Raw genomic sequence first — 18,163 nt, 5'->3', positions numbered from 1 at the left:
ATGAAAGTAAAACAAGAGAGTGAAAAAGTTGACTTTAAACAACATTCAAAAACCTAAGATCATGGCATCCTGTCCCATCACTTCATGGAGACTAGATGGGGAAACAGTGGAAACACTGACAAACTTTATTTTGGGGGCTCCAAAATCACTGCAGATGGTGACTGCAGCCATGAAATTAAAAGACTCCTACTCCTTGGAAGAAAAGCTATGACCAACCTAGACAGCATATTAAAAAGCAGAGACATTACTTTGCCGACAAAGGTCCATCTAGTCAAAGCTTTGGTTTTTCCAGTAGTCATGCATAGATATGAGAGTTGGACTATAAAGAAAGCTGAGCACCAAAGAACTGATGCTTTTGAAGTGTGGTGTTGGAGAAGACTCTTGAAAGTCCCTTGAACAGCAAGGAGATCCAACTAGTCCATCCTAAAGGAAATCAGTCTTGAATATTCATTAGAAGGACTGATGCTGAAGCTGAAACTCCAATACTTTGGCCACCTGAAGAACTGACTCATTGGAAAAGACCCTGATGCTGGAAAGATTGAAGGCAGGAGGAGAAGGGGACAACAGAGGATGAGATGATTGGATGGCATCACCGACTCAATGGACATGAGTTTGAGTGAACTCCAGGAGCTGGTAATGGACAGGGAAGCCTGGAGTGCTGCAGTTCATGGGGTTGCAAATAGTTGGGCACAACTGAGTGACTGAACTGAAAGCATAGTTTACACAAATAAAGCCAAGGATTCAATCTCTGAGGAACATCTTTTGATTTCTATGATCCACACTTCAAGAACAGTCTGTGACTCTCCTATTTTTTTTCTCTTCCACTATTTCCTGTTCCTTCTCTATTTCTCCCACCAGCCCTGTTTGGGGTTGGCCAAAATTTTCGTTCTGGTTTTTCCATAATGTCTTAATGAAGTTTTTTGACAACCCAATATTTCATGTACCCCAGCACGATTTCTACACTTTTAGATTGCCAGTTTCACTGGTCTATCTTTGCTGTTTTCTGTTCAAAAGGGAAAATGCATATGTTTTCCTGACTCCCTTTCCTTCCTGAAAAAAGATAGCATATTATAATCTTTTTCTGTACATGCCCTCACATAAGTAATAATATCTCCTGTAAATCACTCCATATCTTTTTTCCAGCTGCATGGTGCTTTTCCTCTGAGTCTATATGTCTCAGTTTATTCAACAAATCTCCTGTGCCTGGACATTTTCAGTTAAAAATGCTTTTAGGAGAATATGCAAGCAAAATAAATTGAAAATGGTTGGTTTTGCCAAATAAGAACATATTCATCAGAGAAGTAAAGGAATGAAACAGATCTAACACATGCAAATTTTTATTAATATTTTTTCTTTTGATATTTTTCTCTGTGAATTCTCACTGCTTAGAAGAATTTATATTTCTTGTCATATATAGTCATTCATTTTAAATTATTTAAATTTGACATTTTCTCTCAATTTCTTTTGCAAATATATCAGTAAAACTATTTTTCTTCTAGTTTCTCCATGGAATTCTGATGCACAAAAAAATTTTAAATGTAGTCTACTGTTTTCTATCATTTCACATGCAAGGTTTTTGCTTCTTTTTCTCATAACATTAGCATGAAACCATTTTAGGTAAGTATGAACAGGGATAGTGTATGAAAGGTGTCTTCTCAATTATTGTAACATAAATTGCTTCAGAGAAGAGTTCACAGTATGTTTGTATTAACTTGAACGTTATAAATCATGCCTAAGAATGAGTAAGAGTGAAAGGAACCTGAACCCCCCAACTCAAGTAAAAAGGCAATATAGGTTTCTAGCAACCAATATCTCAGGCAAAATAACAATGTTTTTTTCTTTGAGTGTAAGGAAATGTGCAAGAAAATAAAAAATTATATCCTACCTCAGTGTATAGTCTCTGGAACACAAAAGGTTAATTTGTTGGAAATAAACATGAAATTTGTCAATTCTTCCTCTACTCTAAAGATAAGACTTGTCTCTTATCTTTTGAACGAGAAGGAAATTGTGCAGTCATTTGTGGAGAAACGCTAAACCCTAAATAAACTTCAGGAAATCAAATACACTCTCTGAGGCCGTGTATTGGCGATGTCACAAAACCTTTCTTTAGCAGAGGATGGTTTCGATCCATCGACCTCTGGGTTATGGGCCCAGCACGCTTCCGCTGCGCCACTCTGCTTCACTTAAGCCAGTACTTCTCCTCTTCCCTATCATATTAAAAACCAGCCACTTTGTCAGCATACACAGTTTTTCTCCCTTTCCTTAGCCTGAGATCAATTTCCCCAAGAATTAAATGACCTCAGTACTCCCCTCCACGTTGCGCTTTCCCAATCTGCCCAAAATCCGACATCTTTCCTTCAGGAACTGCTCTGAGCTCAGTGGAGGAACTTCAAAACAAGACGAGCAAAGCCCCCAAATCCTTCCTTACGGATAACCGAATTCAGACTTGAGGAGAAAAGATATTAACTAGCTCGCTCTGTTTCCTGTCCTCAAGAAAGTTCCCTGAGGAAACTAGAAGCAGCATTTCCATATATTGACTAATTAAATGCCATTTTCAGCTTCCCGGGCATCTGGTTTACCCTCTCAGGCCTCTGCCCTTGGGTTCATGAAAAGGGGCTTCGTATCCCTATGAGGCCATGTCTACAGACAGTTTTCTCTCGTCCTCAGCGAATGCTGGATCTCCCAGACCTGGATAGAAACCTCTGACGCCTTTCATCCTGTGCTCTGTCTGCCAAATAACTTCCGCAAGTTTCCTCTTGCTCTTTTCACCATCTTCCTTCTGTCCCTTCAGGAGTTTCTGAATCTTCACTAAACACTTGTTTTCCCGGTCCCAGAACAGGTAGGGTATTGGTTAAGGAACAACCTCTCTGTAAACCTCAAGAGAGAATCTGAATGAAAACACTCCCCTGGCGGTTCTCAGTCGTCAGTGCGAATTTAATTGTGGCTTGGTACTTTGCTCTTGTTCGTGCTACGGAAGAAAGGTCCTGTGTTTAAAGATAAACAAAGATACCATGTGGTCAATTGGAAGCCTCAAGCAAAAGCTAGTGTTTCCGCCCGGTTTCGAACCGGGGACCTTTCGCGTGTTAGGCGAACGTGATAACCACTACACTACGGAAACAAGACTGCGGAGGGCTGGCGGGTTTTTTGGCCAGGATGGATGAAAGCATGTCTATAATCTAGGGCTGAGGCTGCTAAGTCGCTTCAGTCGTGTCCGACTCTGTGCGACCCCATAGATGGCAGCCCACCAGGCTCCTCCGTCCCCTATTTACCAGAATATACAGCGATCTTTAGTCGAGAGAATAGAAACTTTCCAAGTGCTCATCTGCAATTGCCTAGGTCTGTTAGCGTGAAAAACTATAACGCAACAAGAAAAAATAGTCCATAACCTATAAGAATGAACTTCACAGACCTGCTGACCAAAGGAAAGGCGCAAAAGAGAATGTATTCTATGACGCCAATTGTTTACATTACAATGTAGGCAAGACGCTTTTGCTTTGTTAGGAGTCAGAATAGTGGTTCCCTGGGAGTAGGCAGAGTGGGTAGTTACTAGAAAGTTCTGGGAATATTGTTGATACGCCTGCTGGTTACCCAGAGGTGGTCAATTTGTGTAGAATCATCAAGAAAACATTTTCATGTTGGGAGGTGGGGTTATTTATTGAAGAAACTGGAGAGTGCCAGTTGTGGGGATTGGCTAAGCAAGTTGTAAATCCATAGGGCAGGCACTCAGGTAAGACTGGCAATCAGAAAGGGCAGGCAGGAAACGATAGAAAAATTATCAATGAAATCAAAATTTGGCTCTTTGAAAAGTTCAACAAAATTGACAAATGTTTAGCTAGATTTACAAAGAAAAACATAAAGAAGATATTTAAATTACTAAAATTAGAAATGTAAGTGGGGATATTACTACAGATTTTGGACAAATAAAAATATTACAAGCCAACACTATGAAAAATTGTATGACTGCATATTGGATAACCTAAATGAAATGGACAAATTCCCAGAAACACACAATTTACCAAAACTGAAACAGGAACAAACAGATATTTTGACAGACCTATGACTGTTAAGTATATTGAAGCAGTAATCAAAAAATTTACAACAGTGAAAAGTCCAACCTAGACATTTTCACTAGTGGAGTCTACCAAACATTTAAAGAAGAATTAACACAATCCCTCTCAAACTCTTCCAAAAAAATGAAAAAAGGAAACATAACTCATTCTATGAAGACTGCATTCCTTTAATATCAAAGCCATTAGAAGAAAAGAAAACTGCAGATTAATATCCCTGATGAACATAGATGCAAAAATCCTCAACAAAATGTTAGCAAACTGAATACAACAACATATTATACACGACAACCAAATAAGATACATTCCTGGAATGTAACGAGGTTTAACATATTAACAGAATGAAGAAAAAAAAACAGGATCATCTCAATAGATGCAGAAAAAGCATTTGACAATATTCTTTCACGATAAAAAAAATCAATAAACTAGGAATAGCAGGAAACTATTTTATCTTCATGATAAAGTCATTTATCAAAAAGTCACAGCATCTTCAATGGTGAAAAAGTGTAAGCTTTTTCTCTAATACCTGAAACAAGACATAGGTGTTCACTTTTACTACATCTACTCAGCGTAGTAATATCAATTCTAGCCAGGATAAGTAGTCAAGAGAAAGATATAATGTCATACATAGAAAGTGCTGAGGATTACACACACACACACACACACACACACACACACACACACATTAGAGCTAATAAAAGAATTCAGCAAAATTGAAAGATACAAAAAATTCAACATACAAAAATCAGTTGCATGTTTATTCACTTACAATGAACAATCCAAAACAAATTGTGAAACAGTTCCTTTTACAATTACATGAACAAGAATGAAACGTTTAGGAATGAAGTTAATCAAGGTGGAGGAAGAGGTTTACACCGAAAACCAGAAAACTTTAGAAAGAGAAAAAAAAAAAAAGGTATTAAAGATATCAGTGAATGAAAAGATATCTGTATTCCTGAACTGTAAGACTAATGGTTATAATGTCAATAAAGCCCAGAGGGATCTGCAGTTTCAATACAATCCCTATCAAAATCCCATTTTTTTTGAGATTAAAAAAAAATCCATCCTAAAATTAACATTGACTCTTATGCAACCCCCAAATAGCCAAAAAAGATCTTGAAAAAGGAGAATAAATTTGGAGCCCTCTCACTTCTTAATCTCACAGCTTACTTTAAAGCTACAGTAACCAAATCCATGTGGTCCTGACATATACCCAGAAATACAGACCAATGAAATAGAATAGAGACCCCACAAGTAAATTTCTTGCATATATGATCAGTTGGTTTTTGACAAGAGTGCCAAGACCATTCAATGGAGAAATTACAGTCTTTTCAACTAATGGTGCTAGGAAAACTATCTACTGAAAGAATTAAAGGTGAACTTCATTAAAAATTTAAAACTTGCTCTGTGAAAGACATTTTAACAAAAATGAAGACAAGACAGAGAAAAAGATTTGCAAATGACACATCTGAAAAACAACTGTTACTCAAAATGTTGCCTTAATACTCAACCAGAAAACAACCCATTAATTTTCTAATTCCTGCTTCTTTGCTTGTCTTTAAAATATCGTGACCTGCAGCAGCTTTTGAAGATTGAAGGTCTGAGGCTATGGAATTTGCAGAAGAGAAAAAGGCCTCGCTGGGATTCGAACCCAGGATCTCCTGTTTACTAGACAGGCGCTTTAACCAACTAAGCCACGAAGCCCCGCTGCTGGAGGGTGCTACAACGTGTTGTTTTTCATTTCAGTGGTTTGGTCGAGATTTAACTACGAAGTACGTTTGGACAGGAATCTCTTCTAGGAATGGAAACTTGATCTGACCAGAGATTCAAAATCAGAATTGAACAGCCAAAGGACTTCAGGGGGCCATTTCTTTTCCATGAATTTATCAAAAAGAAAGATCTGGTTGTGGACCGAGGCAGTTCGAACAGTCCAAGTAAAGATTGAAAAAAAAGTTTAAGTCTCTCAGCCTTTGCGACCTCACGGACTGGAATTCTCTAGGCCGAAATCCTGGAGTGGATAGCCGTTCCTTCTCCAGGGGATCTTTCCAACCCAGATATCGAACCAATGTCTCCCACTCACAGACGGATTCTTTACCAGCTGAGCCACAAGTAAAAATTGGACTGCCCCAGAAACGTGAACAGTTGTCCTTGGACCCCCTTTGCTTATCTGGTACAACTGACATGACCCTTTCATTGTGGGGTTTCTCTTGGTTACCTGAGAGACATTCACACATTAGGTGCTGGATATTAATTCATTCTATTCCAACCTGTGCTTCGGGATTTCATTTCAGCTCTGTCTCCTCCAGATAAACAAATTTCCTATTTGGGAGCTTCTTTCATGGATTCTTAAATTTCCCCATGACAATTTTCAGCACTCCTACATGACTGTTGCCATTTAAGACAGTTGATGTTAGGATTACCTGGGAGTCCTTGGTAAAATTAAGATTCTTGGAATCTACCCTGTTTATTAAAGGATCATTGCAAGAGGGGTTCTGGAATCCGCATTTGTAATAAGTCTTCCGGGGGATACTTTTGAGTGCAAAGATTGGCGTCCCCATTGTCAGAAGTGCTGCATTTTCTGGAAGCACTTGAAGTTCTAGTCTTCCGGTCTGTAGCCAGCAGTACCTGAACTGAGAACTTCCAGATGTACAAGCTGGGTTTCAAACAGGCAGAGGAACCAGAGATCAAATTGCCAACATTTATTGGATCATAGCATTCCCCCAAAAAATATCTACTTCTGCCTCATTGACTATGCAAAATCCTTTGACTGTGTGGATCACAAATAACTGAGGAAAATTCTTAAAGAGATGGGAGTACCAGACCACCTGGAGAGAAAAGTACAAAAACTGGCTTGAAACTCAACATTAAGAAAACTATTATCATGGCATCTGGTCCCATCACTTCAGGATAAATATAAGGGAAATAGTGGAAGCAGTGACAGATTTTGTTTTCTTGGGCTGTAAAATCACTGTGGACGGTGATTGCAGCCACGAAATTAAAAGATGCTTGCTCCTCGGAAGGAAAGTTATGACAAATATAGCGTATTAAAGAGCAGAGACACTACTTTGCTGACAAAGGTCCGTACAGTCAAAGCTTTGGTTTCTCCAGTAGTCGTGTATGGATGTGAGAGTTGTACGATAAAGAAAACTGAGAGCCAAAGAATTAATGTTTTCAAACTGCGGTGCTGGAGAAGACCCTTGAGAGCCCCTCGGACAGCAAGAAGATCAAACCAGTCAATCCTAAAGGAAATCAACCCTGAATATTCATTGGAAGGACTAATGCTGAAGCTGAAGCTCTAATACCTTGGCCTCCTGATGCGAAAAGCTGACTCGTTGGAAAAAACCCTGATGCTGCGAAAGATTAAGGGAAGAAGAGTAAGGGGGCAGCAAAAGATGAGTTGGTTAGGTAGCATCAGTGGACAAGAATTTGAGCAGACTCCGGAAGATAGAGAAGGACAAGGAAGCCTGGCGGGCTGCAGTCCATGGAGTGGCAAAGAGTTGGACACGACTTAGGGACTGAGCAACAACCACAGCCTATACCAAGCCCAGTGTGTTTCTTTCATGGACATATTGGGCTGTCAGTGAAAGCATTTTGCCATTAAAATCAAAGTCACGAAATTGCACTGCCTCTGGGTCCACTAGTGATTTCCAAATGTAATCCAAAAGTGAGCTCGTTTCAATATAGTGTCTTTTGGGCCCCAGTCTTTTGTCGTACGGTGGGGGGTTGAATTCAGCAGGCAAACCGCTAATCTCTTAAGGAAACATTGGGACAGTGCCTTCGGTAGAGGTACCTGAGAAGCTTTGTACTTGGCGTTAGTGCTGTAATTTCTGCTACTCTAGGGCCTCCTCCTCCCACTTGTTTATTCCTTTTCCGAGTAGGAGTTAACGACGGGGGTGTAGCTCAGTGGTAGAGCGCGTGCTTAGCATGCACGAGGCCCCGGGTTCAATCCCCGGCACCTCCAGTTGGGAATTTTCGATCTCCACCACGTGAATTTATAATGACTACTAATGAATAGTAGAGCGTTAGCGAGCTTACGAGCGTCGTAATTCTCTCGTAGTCGCTTTTTCTTTTACTTGGGTCAGCTGTAATGAATGCGAATTCTCCATTTCAGGAGACCCCCGCTTCGATCCCTGGGACGGAAAGATTCCCTGGCGAAGGAAATAACAACCCTGTATTCTTGTATTCTTGCCTGGAAATCCCATGGACAGGAAAGCCTGGAGGGATACAGTACATGGGGTCGTAAAAGAGTCTGACACGACCTAGCAACTAACAACAACAACAACAACCTTGAGGAAAGACAAGAATTTCTCTGGATTTGAGGTGATCTAGTGAGAGCGGACAGGAAATAGCAGTTTCAGAAAGCACAGAGAGCTTGCTATGTTTTCTCAGTCATAATCTTCCTCATATTTTGATGCAATTCCACAAAGCCAGAAATAATTCAGTGTTTTCTTAAATGCACAGGACAATACATTGGTTCTAATTTTAAAAAATAATTGCAGAAGCTTAGTATCCAGCAACCGGGATGGCCGAGTGGTTAAGGCGTTGGACTTAAGATCCAATGGGCTAGTGCCCGCGTGGGTTCGAACCCCACTCTCGGTAGATGAAATTTTGTTCCCCTAAATCTTTCCTGGACTGGCCTTTAGAAACAAACTTGATAGATCACACATCTGTCTTTCTGTCCTTTTGTGAAAACACTATTTGTCTTCAAACCGAAAGAAATTGCTTCACTAGGTAGTATTAAGTATGTGAATTATTTCCCTGCACAGTTCTATTAGATTGCCAATTTAGGAAAACCGACCAAATCAACAATCTGCCTAAAGAGATTTAAATACTTCAGCTCTGAGTTCCAAGAGAAATGGAAACTTGCACCCCCACCCCCCCATTTGCTCTTCAGGCAATAGTTAAAAAAAAAAAAAAGATGTTCTCTGTAGCCGCCCGGGGAGTGAGGGGAGGGATTCTCACTGTTTCCAAAGCGTCCTACTCAGAAAGCTCAACTCTGCCTGGGCTGTCCCTCCAACTCACTATGGAAAGCGTAGTTGATTCCTCACAAGCAGAATACAAGTGTTTTGTTCTATTTTGTTTTTCCAGTTTGAAATGTAAAATACGGTCTCCTATGTAGTTTTTATTTACACTTCTCTTGTGGTGGTGTTATCAAACATCTTCTATGTTTAAGAGCCATGTGTACTTCCTTTTCTGTGAACTGTTTTTTAATATCCTGTACTCATTTTACTTCATGATTGCTGGGTCTTTCTCTTTTGATTTGTAGAAAGTTCTTTAAATGAGTCGATTAAGTCATGTTTAGATATGTAACAAGCAGTTCATTTGCACTTTGTGGCAATTTTGGACATTGCAGACTTTGGACTATGAGGGTGAGGTTATCAATCTTTTCTTTTGGTTTTATGTCTAACTTGGATATGCCTTTTCCCTATGCAAGCTCAACAAGAGTAACAAAATAACTCATTTTTTCTACAATGTCCCTTACTTCTTTTTAAACTTAGATCTCCGATATATTTTATTTTTTTCTGTCTTAATATGTGAGGTATCAGTCCAACTCTATTTCATTTCCAGAGGATTACCAGTGACCCCAGCACTATTATTGAATACCCATATTATCTCCAATGATTGAAATTCCAGCATATTAAATTCTCTTCTCTTTAAAATCCAGAGGACCAGAGGTCTGGCATCTTCAAGATGATTTGAAAGAGCATGGACTTTAAAATTCAACAATACTCTAATTCTGGCTTCCCACCAACTCTCTGAGCCTCAAGTTCTTCATGTGTTAAATGGGGATAATAATCCCTACTACATGGAAGACAGTTGAAGAATGAAAAGATAATATATTAAGGGCTGGCAAATTAAGAAGGGCTCTTTGCCACTCTAAATACCCATATTATCTTTGCCACTCTGCAGGTTAGTTTCCTTCCTCCTTAAAAGAAACTCACACTCTTCCTTTATAGCCGTCTTTAAAAGAAAACCAGCAATCAGATAAAAATTGTCCTGATAGTTAAGTTGCTTATGTTTTGAGATCAAACACTTAGATTCTGCATTTCATAGTTCTCTAACCCCAATGGAGTTAGACAGCTCAGCGGGTCATTTTCATGAGCTTCCTCGGGTTTCAAGTTAGAGTCATTAGCATTGTGTTTGCTCCTGGTCATCCTGGGAAGAGGAAGGAAGCTCCTCCTGAGAACTCATCTGAATAAGCTGGTTTGAGAAACACCAAGTTTCCATGGAAAGGCAATACTCGTCCTTAACGAAAGTGAATATTCTTGTTTCTTTCCCTAGGATGGGGCAGAGAAAGAGTAAGTGAAAAGTTTGTTTTTTCTGAAATGAGATTCCAGGGAACAAAGATTTTACTCATATTGAAACTTTCTGAAAAGAAAACACAGCAATCTCCTAGTGGCTGGTTTGCAAAGTAGTTTAGGTTATAATGCTGATGACACCAATGTCCAAGTTCCATCCCTACAGAAGTTAAATTATATACTTTCCTTCACGAGAGACTCAAATGAGATCTGAAATCACCATGCCATTCCCATCTCTGCCACAGAGAAGGTCTGAACCTGTTGTATCTGAGTTGATTAAATTCCTCCAGTCAGTGGGGGCTGCTGGCAATTTCTACTCAAATCCAACCTCTGTTGTTGTTTCTTGAGGCAGAATTCAGTGGTAACACAGATGCCTTCCCTCTGATGTACAAGTCCTGCACAACCCCTCATATTGTGAATATGATTAGGGTATGCTACATAGCACCACTGACTTTAAAAAAGGAAGATAATCAGGAGTGAGCCTAACCTACTTAGGTGAGCCCTCAAAAGCGACTGGACTCTTTCTGAAGTCAGAGATTGTAAGTGTGAGAGGAATTGAGGGATTTGAAGTGAGAGTTTCTGTTGCTGGCTTTGAAGATGGAGGGGGCCAACAGAATGCAGGTAGCCAGCGGGAGCTGAGAACCCCCAGCCAACAGCAAGAATGCAGGGATGCTACCATCACTGTGAGAGCTTAGAATGCAGCCCCATGTATGATTTCAGCCTCGTTAAATCCTAGGTAGCAGAGAACTCAGCTACCTAGTGCTCACACTTCTTACTTACAGAAATCTGAGTAGATACTTGGGCATTGTTATAATCTGCTAAACTATGATAACTTGTTATGCGGCAACAGAAAACTAATAGAGTCCTATTTGTTTATTTTTTTAAAGTACATAATGTAAAATGTGAAACTGGAAATGTTATAACAGAAAATTGAATTGTGTCAGGTAGAGGGTCAGGTGCCTCTGGGGGCCACTCGCCACCTGTGTTCTTTCTGTCCTTTCTCGGGGTCTTGCTACTGACTCTCTGAGTGACCCTCACGTTTCATCTCTATGGATACCTGGAAACTGATATTGGTATTTTAGATTAACATAAGCATATGTTCCCTGTTATATATATTATGTATTATAGGTATTAATTTCACATCTAACACATAAAGTAAAAATAGCTACCAACTGATTCCTTAAACTACCTGTAGCATGCATTTTGACACGAAGTATGCAGCACTGGCGGTGGAGGGGGGCTCATTCCCACCCTCCCAGGCTTCTGGATAGAGGAAGAGACCTGCCAATAGTAATTTTAAGAGGCATCACTTAGTATCCTTTAGTTTTAAAACTAGAGTATGTATATCCCTGGGAATAAATGGACACAAGGAATCATTTTCCTGACCTTGGACATGTATGTGAATTCATTTAGGACTGACCTGCCTGAAAACTCTGTGTTTTCCCACCTTCTTTTGTCACAACTCTTCTCCCACTAAGAAATAGGAGATAACTTTCAACCATCCGATAGCATACTCGTCTTATTTCCCCAAGACACAAAACCTCCTCAAAGCATCTGACAAAATGACTGTAAATAATGCTATCAGTAAGAAAGGGAATGTCTTTAAAGACTGACTAACAAAATTCTTTTGCAGACTCAGATAGTTTCTTGAGGTGAAGGAATTCAAGCTGAGCTATTTCAAACCCTAAAAGAGGATGCTGGGAAAGTGCTCCACTCAATATGCCAGCAAATGTGGAAAACTCAACAATGGCCACAGGACTGGAAAAGGTCAGTTTTCACTCCAGTCCCAAAGAAAGGCAATGCCAAAGAATGTTCAAACTACCACACAATTGCACTCATCTCACATGCTAGCAAAGTAATGTTCAAAATTCTCCAAGCCAGGCATTAATAGTACCTGAATTGAGAACTTTCAGATGTTCAAGCTGGATTTAGAAAACGCAGAGGAATTAGAGATAAAATAGCCAACATCCACTGGATCATAGAAAAGTAAGAGAATTCCAGAAAAACATCAACTTCTGCTTCATTGATCACACCAAAGTCCTTGGCTGTGTGGATCACAACAAACTGTGGAAAATTCTTAAAGAGATGGGAGTGCCAGACCACCTGACCTACCTCCTGAGAAATCTGTATGCAGGTCAAGAAGCAACACTTAGAACCGGACATGTAACAACAGACTGGTTCCATATTGGGAAAGGAGTACGTCGAGGCTGTATACTGTCACCCTGCTTATTTAACTTATATGTAGAAAGTACATACATCATGTGAAATGCTAGGCTGGATAAAGCACAAGCTGGAATCAAGATTGCCGGGAGAAATATCAATAACCTCAGATGTGCAGATGACACCACCCTTACAGCAGAAAATGAAGAGGAATTAAAGAGCCTCTTGATGAAAGTGAAAGAGAAGAGTGAAAAGGTTGGCTTAAAACTCAACATTCAAAAAACAAACATCATAGCATCTGGTCCCACCACTTCAATGCAAATAGATGGGGAGACAATGGAAACAGTGAGAGACTTTCTTTTCTTGGGCTCCAAAATCACTGCAGATGGTGGCTGCAGCCATGAAATTAAAAGACACTTGCTCCTTGGAAGAAAAGCTATGACCAAGCTAGACAGCATATTAAAAAGCAGAGACATTACTTTGCCAACAAAGGTCCATCTAGTCAAAGCGATGGTTTTCCCAATATTCATGTATGGATGTGAGAGCTGAACCATAAAGACAGCTGAGCACAGAAGAATTGATGCTTTTGAACTGTGGTGTTGCAGAAGACTCTTGAGAGTCCCTTGGACTGCAAAGAGATCCAACCAGTCAATCCTAAAGGAAATCAACCCTAATATTCATTGGAAAGACTGATGCTGAAGCTGAAACTCCAACACTTTGGCCATCTGATGCTAAGAACTGACTCATTGGAAAAGACCCTGATGTTAGGAAAGATTGAAGGCAGGAGGAGAAGGGGACAATAGAGGAGGAGATGGTTGGATGGCATCACCAACTCAATGGACATGAGTTTGAGCAAGCTCTGGGAGTTGGTGATGGACAGGAAAGCCTGGCCTGTTCCAGTCCACGGGGTCGCAAAGAGTTGGACATGACTGAGAGACTGAACTGAACTGAACTGTGCCTTCAAACATGAAAGAAGGTCCAACCCAGTTGTTAACAACAGACTAACCGAAAACTTTAATGATAATGTGGTTTTAGCATGTGATATAGGGGTTAGAAAAATTAGAATTGCATTCATATTTCAAAACTCCTTTAATTCCTAACTACTTAATTAGCTCATATCTCTAATAATTAAATAGACATAAAACTGATGTTGAACCTTGCAACATCAGTCTTGCAACAGGACTACTCATCCATGGATACACAAATTAATTAGAAAATATTAGTCCCATCCATGTCATTAAGAGATGAGTTTGCAATTCAATTTTATTTTATGTTTATAACTTATCAAGATATTAATACACTCACAGTGATTTGCTGTAACAAAAGCTGCAATAACAATGCAGGAAACAAATTGTTAACTCAAAGCTATATAGTCATACAGAGAAGAAGTACAACAGAATAGATAAAAAAACAACCATGTTACAATACAATGTATTTTTGTGGAGTGGGGGAATGAAAATATAAGTTCAAATACAATAGAGAGGATATAAAATGTCAAATGTTAAAGAAAATTTATTTTTTTTAAATAGATTAACCAAACCAAATCCATTAACCAAATATTCACTACGGTATTTAGATTCATTTAGAAGAGTGATATTTTTTAAATGCCACAAATTACAATGTACTGGAAATCACATTCTTTACAACTGTTTGAACTTATGATTTGAAATTTTTAGATGCTGATCTAAAAATGTACAAGGGGTACATAATTTTTCAAAGGGGTATGCTTTCAAATTTTGAAAGCTACTACTCTAGAGCAGGAATCCTTAACATGTGATGGCACACAGTGGCTATAAACAAAGACTTGGGAGTTAGTCTTACTAGTTGTGTGACATTGGGCAAGTGACTTAAATTCAGCTCAGTCTACTTACCTGTAAAATGGGGACGGTAAAAATACCCTATCTATAAAGTTGTCAAACTTCAGTAGACACTAGAATCACCTGGAGGGTTTGTTAAAACACAGACTGTGGGCCCTGTTCCCAGAGATTCTGCCTGAGGAGGTCTGGGGTCAGGCCCCCAAACCTGCATTTCTAACAAATTTCCAGGTGACACTAATGCTGCTTGCTCCTTTCATCTGTCTCATAAAGTCATTCACTGTGTGGATTAAAAATGTTAGTACATAAAGCAATTATCCTTCAATTAAAAAATAAATCAATTTTAAAAATATATATGTCCTTTTAAAAAAAAGTTAGTACATAAAAATTCTTAGAAGTCCACTGGCCCAAAGCAGGTACTAACACACATTAGCCATATCATCAGTTAGAATTTGATTCACTGCAAAAGAAAATTTTACTGCAGTGGGTTAAACAGAAAGGAGTTAGCACATGTCATTTAACAAGAGATCCTGAGGTCAATCATCCAGGGCTGGCACCACTGGTCAAGAGTGCCATGAAGTTCCCAGGCTCCTTCTGTCTTCTTTGCTCAATTGTCTTTGCTCAGTAGCTTTCATTACCATAGACTGAGAATAGCTGCTGTTCCTCCAGGAGTCTTGTCTGAATTCCAGATAGGAAGAGAGAAGAGAAAAGGAGCAGAGGGTAGAGTTGATGGAGCATGCCAGCCAAGTCACAGACCCTCCCTTTCATAATTTATTTTTTAGAGAAGTCACTTGCTTTTAAAAAATGTTTCCAGAAGTTCTCCACATGTGAATGGAGCTAATAAAATTAATCAACATTCAGTAAAATAGACTCCACAGTACTAGCCACACTTCAAGTGTTCAACAGCCACAGGTAGCCAGTGACTACCATGGTGGACAACACAGATGTAGGACATTTCCACCATTATGCAAAGTTCTAGTGGATGACATTAGACTACAAGATGCACCTCTAAGTCTCCTACAAGATCTATAAAGCTCTTTCTCTCCAGACTTACCTCCTGTTGCTATACACTTTAGCAAAGGTCAGCAGGCTATTTCTCAGACCTGCATTTGTTTACAATTCTGCTGCCTGGGATTGTACTCTCTCTCCACCTCGTCCATCTAGAAAACAAGAATCCTTCTTTATACACACATATTCAAAAAGCCAGAAGAACTGAACATGGTGGAAGATGTATTTCTGAGCATACCTTCTCTTTTATCTACCACTACTACAAAAAATAGCAGGTCCAAGAGATTATTTAATCTTTTAAAAAATCACACACAAAAAACTTGATTGAAAAATGGGAAAGGAACTTGAACAAACATTTCTCCAAAAAAGATATACTAATGGCAATAAGCACAGGAAAAGATGCGTGATGATACTAATCATTAGGCATATGCAAATCAAACCCACAGCAGTACCACCTCACATCTATATTGGCTCCTATCAAAAAACTCAGAAAATATCAAGTGTTGGCAAGAAGAAGGAGAAGTTGGAATTCTTGCATATTGTTGGTGGAACTGTAAAATGGGGCAATTGCTATGGAAAACAGTATGGAAGTTTCTCAAAAAATTAAAAGTACAATTACATGATCCAGCCATTCCACTTCTGGGTATACACTCACAAAGAACTTAAAGCAGGGTGTTGCGGAAATATTTGTCCACTCATGCAATACCAGCATTATTCACAACTGCCAAAAGGTGAATGCAATCCAAGTGCCCATCAGTGAATAAACGGATATACAAAACGTGGCATAGGCATGCAATGGAAGAATATTCAGCCTTGAAAAGAAATTCTGACACATGCCACAACCTGGCTGAAACTTGCGGGCTAATATATCTTCAACCATATCTTCAACCATCTCTGATTTTTAAACTACAAAATGATCTTGGTTTTTTTTTTTAATTGAAGAAAAATATGCTTAAACATAGAAAAAAAATACTGCTGAGTGCCTCAGATTAAGTAGGATAAAATGAGAACTCGCTCTACTCATTCTTTGTATTATCCAAGTGTTGGACTCAGTAACCTTCTGATAAATTTCCTTCTGAGAAACTCTGTACACAAATTAAGTGCCAGTTAGGCCTCACGGCTTCGACTAGACAGTGTTAAAAGAATGGTTTCTGCCCAGAAGAACAAAGAGTCAGATGCACTTCTTGGATCTGACAGTAGCCCAGTGGTTATTTCCACCCGCTACACACTGGCATTACCGGGGAAATTTAAAAGCCAAGCGGTTCTAAGGTTAGAGCAGGCTGGCTGTGGAGATGTACTGCTACTTTCTGATGACTAACCCCTCCCCTACCCCCTAACCACTACACATCTCATATTTATTTAATGTCCAGAATCATCAAACAGTGCGTCTGACACAGTCGCAACATTTCTGTCTTCCGGGTAACGGTTCTCCACTACGTATCATTATCTAGAGCACGTGATCTCTCCAGCACCAGTAGCTCAAGCGCCTGAATCTCTCCCTGCATGTGTCCGCCCCTCACAACCACACCCACAAACCATGACTCGCTACCTACTACCGTCCACAAGGCAGGCCGCTTCCGGATGGACTTTGCTGATGGGCAGCGTCCAGGCCTATGCCATCTGCTCTCGCGCCAGATACGTCTCTGCTTAATCTTCGATTAGGTTCAGCTCCTAAACCCCCGGGGGTTGTGTTGGGGTCCGGGGATAAAGCGCCGAAACTTACTTACCTTCATCCTTGCCCGCTGAAACCTCCTGATTTTTTGCAAACTGCTGCTTCTGGGCAAGAATATGCGCCACGGGGAACAACTCTAGTCCAGACTTCGGTGTCTGGACATTTACCAAAGTCCTGCCTTTGTCAGATCAGAGGCTTCGAAGCCTGGTCCTTCTCTATCTGCCTGGAAGGTCCAGGCAGTCTTGCTTGGGCACGAGATTCAGGGCGTTTTACCGGAGATCGCGGAAGCCTGCTGCCAGGAAAACAAGAACGCGAACACTTACGCCTCTGGGGTAGAATAGAGAGACAGGATGGTTTACTTTCACTGGCCTTATTTCCAGGTCCCCTCTAGGAACCTGGGAGGTTTCTGCGTCTCTGTGGTTATTTCTACAGCTTCTTGTGCCTTTACTCTATTCTAGGCCCTGCCTTCTAAATGGGTTGGGAAGGTTTGACAGAGAAATCGTTTGGGAAAACTTCACAAGTATATATGCAAAAAAAGAATAGTACGATTAATTCGATGTACCTGTCTCACACCTTCTATCAACTCATGGCAATGTTATTAACCTATAACTCAGCCCTCATTCCTTCAGACACATTGCATGAACCTCAGACCCGTGTCACTGATAAATTTAACACAGCCCAGACTAAGTTGAGTTAGACGCTTGCCTCGGGCACAAAACTTAGACTTCCAAAAAGCTTTGCAATAGAGACAATAACATTTGAAAGTATTTTTAAAGTAAAAATTAATGCAAAAAACTATAATGAATACAATATCAATATTTTAAATAGAGAATCAGTATTACTGATTCTTTCCTATTGCCCAGCTCCTACATGACTGACAAAAGGCTGAAACTTAAGTATCTCTAAGGATGAGGTTGCTTTTGAAAAACATAATCACAATATCATTATCACATCTAAAAATAATACCAAAAATAAGATCATCAAGTATCCAACCATTGTTCAAACTTTACCAGTTTTGTATATTTTATAAATATATTATATAACATATATTAGAAAATCATATGTGAGTAACAAGGAGGGCTGGAGTGAGAATTCTCAGGCATCTTTTATCTAAGGTGCATAAGTTATCAAGACCTTGGACAT

At 39.7% G+C, this 18,163-nt stretch overlaps 1 long non-coding RNA gene and 5 other non-coding genes across 6 annotated transcripts; 2 read left to right on the top strand and 4 right to left on the bottom strand.

Annotated features, from left to right (window-relative positions):
* Positions 1-2,107: 2,107 nt before the first annotated feature.
* On the bottom strand, positions 2,108-2,179 carry TRNAM-CAU. Its single transcript has one exon. It is a non-coding gene; the product is annotated as a tRNA-Met (tRNA).
* An 866-nt stretch (positions 2,180-3,045) lies between these two features.
* TRNAV-AAC lies at positions 3,046-3,118 on the bottom strand. The gene has a single exon. It is a non-coding gene; the product is annotated as a tRNA-Val (tRNA).
* A 2,579-nt stretch (positions 3,119-5,697) lies between these two features.
* TRNAT-AGU lies at positions 5,698-5,771 on the bottom strand. Its single transcript has one exon. It is a non-coding gene; the product is annotated as a tRNA-Thr (tRNA).
* A 2,185-nt stretch (positions 5,772-7,956) lies between these two features.
* Positions 7,957-8,028, top strand: TRNAA-AGC. The gene has a single exon. It is a non-coding gene; the product is annotated as a tRNA-Ala (tRNA).
* A 555-nt stretch (positions 8,029-8,583) lies between these two features.
* On the top strand, positions 8,584-8,666 carry TRNAL-UAA. The gene has a single exon. It is a non-coding gene; the product is annotated as a tRNA-Leu (tRNA).
* A 5,097-nt stretch (positions 8,667-13,763) lies between these two features.
* Positions 13,764-17,411, bottom strand: LOC120870475. Its single transcript, XR_005722778.1, has 3 exons — positions 17,076-17,411; positions 15,395-15,500; positions 13,764-15,018 (listed from the first exon to the last, which is right to left on the bottom strand). It is a non-coding gene; the product is annotated as an uncharacterized LOC120870475 (long non-coding RNA).
* Between the last annotated feature and the right edge of the window lie 752 nt (positions 17,412-18,163).

The sequence above is a fragment of the Oryx dammah genome, unplaced genomic scaffold (genome assembly GCF_014754425.2).
Source record: "Oryx dammah isolate SB20612 unplaced genomic scaffold, SCBI_Odam_1.1 HiC_scaffold_11, whole genome shotgun sequence".
Classification (NCBI taxonomy): domain Eukaryota; kingdom Metazoa; phylum Chordata; class Mammalia; order Artiodactyla; family Bovidae; genus Oryx; species Oryx dammah.
The sequence above is the reverse complement of the archived record's forward strand: the minus strand, read 5'-3'. Positions and strand labels throughout refer to the sequence as shown.